Below are 3532 nucleotides of genomic sequence, written 5' to 3'. Positions count from 1 at the left end.
GGTAGCTACGCGCCTGAAACGCCTCAATATACTGCTGCCTAGAGCGTCCACATTCATGATCAATCCATGGTTTATGTTTTACAATATTTGTATCACTAAATGAGAAACTTTTATTTATTGTAGTATCCATACATAAGTTTTCCATAGTTTTGACATTTTCTTCTCAAAGTTAACTACTTTTTCTTCAAGGGATCTTAATGTTCCTAACTTTTCCTCGACAACACCCAAATGGTTATCTATTTTCTCTAAAAACTTCATCAAGTCTGCATTTGTAGGGATATTTTCTGACGATTTACTCATATTTTTAGTAATAGCACAACTCGAAGATACACTATCCGGATCCGGGTTAAAGTTTAAAACTACATTTCCATCATTTTCGTCAAACAGAATAGAATTTGTTTCCTGTAAATATTACTTAAAGCAATTCCTTCAGATGTTCGTGTAAAACGTCCATATTTACTTTCCACATCATTATTTACTGTTCTGTCACTTGCTTTTCTTTTCTTCTCCGTATTTATGCTATTTTCACTTGCCATTAATTCCACTAGTTCAAGATTAATTCCAAAATATAACAACTCTACAAATCCTATATAACTCCATACACTAATCACTATGATCAACCTTCCATCCATCCTAAAAAAATTAGCTTATCTTTATACATCTATAATATAGGTAAAACAGCTGATCAGGTAGTCCTTTGTGTAGTCCTTTGTGTTCACGATTCGTCACAAAACACCTCGATTTTACCCAATGTAAATCATGATTTTGATCAGTTTCTTTCAGATATTTAATACTATAACTAAGGTCCAAACATGATTAAAAAAAAACTCTCATATTAATCCAGCATTCTAAGAGTTTATTTCTTATTTTATAAGTACATTCAAATTCATGCCTGTGTGTCATTGTATGACCTTTGACCTGTGTTTATCATGGATTTACATGCAGCTAGCAGGGATATTTATTTAACATAATAACTTTGTTTTTTAACTGGTTACGGAGAGCATATCCTTGGTGCACTTTGTATGTGTCAAAAAAGCAGAACGCGTGTTGCTTGAGGGTATGATCCATATCATCATTTGTCTTCTCAACAAACCTAAATGAGTTTGCACATTTTGTTTAGATAACAATAGGGATTAGCGGACAATTTATCACACCATCGTATTATATACTTATACGTTACAATTATTTATGAAATGACTGTAACAAACTTTGAACATTTTATAAGCTAATTGAATAAAGGATTAAAAGGTTCTTTTCAATCAGTTTCAGTCGAACAAAAGCAATATCTGTGAATACTTAAATACGAAATAACCGTTACGGATATTGTATTTAACGAGTCTTTGGCGTTCATAAATTCGGTACTGTACGGAAGAATGGGCATTAATGTAATCACGACTTCCGGAATTGGAATTTCGCTAATGTAAGATATGAACCTTCGCGAATTTAAATGTCTAACCCTCCCGTCGCGAATTCATAAATCCGCGAAATAATTCAGGGTGTGGGAATTCGCGAAATAAAGATCACGGGAATACAAAGTGATTTACACTAATAACTGCCTGATATGCCCTTCAAGTTTTCTTAAATTTCTGTTAACATATAAGTGTGATTATAACTTTCTGTATAACTCGGCTCATATTTTATTTACATCCTGTTTACACCGAATTCCGTTTTATATACTTGAACTTCCGGAAGTCTATTCATACGGATTTATATAAATAAGCTGCGCATAATTTGACTGAAAGCAAAAGCATACTAACCATACATGCACATATCGGAGGTATAAGTTCGGAAGTACAACTTAATATTAAGCAAAAGGTAAGTCTGTTAATATGTTAATTTACTTTCGTTAGATAGTAAATGTTCACATTAATAATACGAATGGTATATAAAATATGGTTTATATTAGGCAACATTACTCAATATAATTATGTTTCGATCGTGCATTTTTTCGTCAAGTAACTGATACGTAAAATAGAGACTAGGGTATTTTCAAAGGTTTAACTTTCCTATGTAAATGTTGTTTTTATTCCATGTTGGTTTCTTAGATATAGACTGATTGTTTATCTGCATACTGCAGAGGTTTTTGAATACATTTTATTTTCTTTACATTGTCCTTTGCAGACAAGAGGATAATTTGACTTCTTCATCATCTGAAAGCAGCTTATATAGAGTATGTCTACTTCAATCCCTGTTGCAATTGTCACAATTATTCTACTGTGTGAAATGACACATATGGAGTGTCAGTTATGTCGATTTAGAAATGGTGGCTGCAGGGATACCTTAGGGAATCGTTATGGCCGAGGTCGCTGTTTTAGACTTGGTAGGTAGAAGAATAGGAATACTCAAGGCCTGTATACAAATCGGTTCAGTATGCCGATGCAAAACTGATGGCAATATTGTTTATGACACGATGCTACCATATGATGAAGTACGCTTAAACGGGATACAGACTGACGACCAGTTTAAAATGTTATATTGAACAGATTCACATGATAAGAATGGTTATATTGTTTGATTTTTTGACGGGCGATCCTAACAAACGTAGTACTTACAGGAATGATTGTATTCATTTTAGATTGCCTTATTATCTCGTAGTACTTTAAGGAATAGAAATATATTGTATTTATTATTTGGTTTGCCCTGACATAAATAGTCTGTGTTTAGTACAAAATATACTTTAAGAATATTTAATTCAGTGTTGAACAAAACATTCAATGATGTTTATAAAGGATGTTTTACTGTAATCAAATGTTTTATTTTTCTGATGATAAATAATAAAACCATTATAACTTTGGCATAAATTTTGTTATCTTATGTTCCACTTGACGTCATTTATCCACTGAATATGCGGAACTGCAAAACTACCAAGATTTATGGAATTGATAAGTTTTATGTTCCGATAGCAATAAAACTGTATAATATAATTAAATATTTGAAATACTGTTTGTTATGTGTTTTATATGTATAGTGTATGTTTTTTCCCCAAACCACTTACAATTTAATTTAGGTAATTATTACAAGAGAGTTTAATTTGACATTTTATTGTTTGAGAAATGCGCACCACAAGAAAATAAACTCCAGCGTTACAGAAACAACTTGCAGCAAACAGTATTTCATATATAGTAACGTTTAATATTAAAGGGAATAGCAACGTCACCCCTATGTTAATTCTGTCTGTCAGGTTGCTTTTTTTAAAATCAGTTATGGCACGGAAAGAATTTTCAATGTTGAAAGGTTAAACACTTTTAAACTAGTTAGAAGCAAACTATCATCTTTTACACCTAATTTTATTTCAAAGGACTACCAAATTAATAATTCAGCAGTGACGTCATTTACACATAAACACTACCTTCATTATCAGTCTGACAGGAAAATTACAGTATGTTAGAATTATATTTTCCTACCGTCATCTTTTACCTACAATGTCGAAGAAAATGTTTTTGAAATCTTGTCACAAATGTAATGTGTATTCTGTGTGGAGTTCAAATAAGCTAAATTATTTCGTTTCATTAAAGCACAGAACTATGTATTT

The 3532-nt window shown here is 31.7% G+C and overlaps 1 long non-coding RNA gene across 1 annotated transcript; it reads left to right on the top strand.

Moving 5' to 3' along the window:
- Positions 1 to 1513: 1513 nt before the first annotated feature.
- On the top strand, positions 1514 to 2794 carry LOC123552365 (uncharacterized). Its single transcript, XR_006686602.2, has 2 exons — positions 1514 to 1815; positions 2122 to 2794. It is a non-coding gene; the product is annotated as an uncharacterized LOC123552365 (long non-coding RNA).
- Positions 2795 to 3532: the final 738 nt, after the last annotated feature.

Source organism: Mercenaria mercenaria, chromosome 4, assembly GCF_021730395.1.
Source record: "Mercenaria mercenaria strain notata chromosome 4, MADL_Memer_1, whole genome shotgun sequence".
NCBI lineage: Eukaryota > Metazoa > Mollusca > Bivalvia > Venerida > Veneridae > Mercenaria > Mercenaria mercenaria.
The sequence above is the reverse complement of the archived record's forward strand: the minus strand, read 5'-3'. Positions and strand labels throughout refer to the sequence as shown.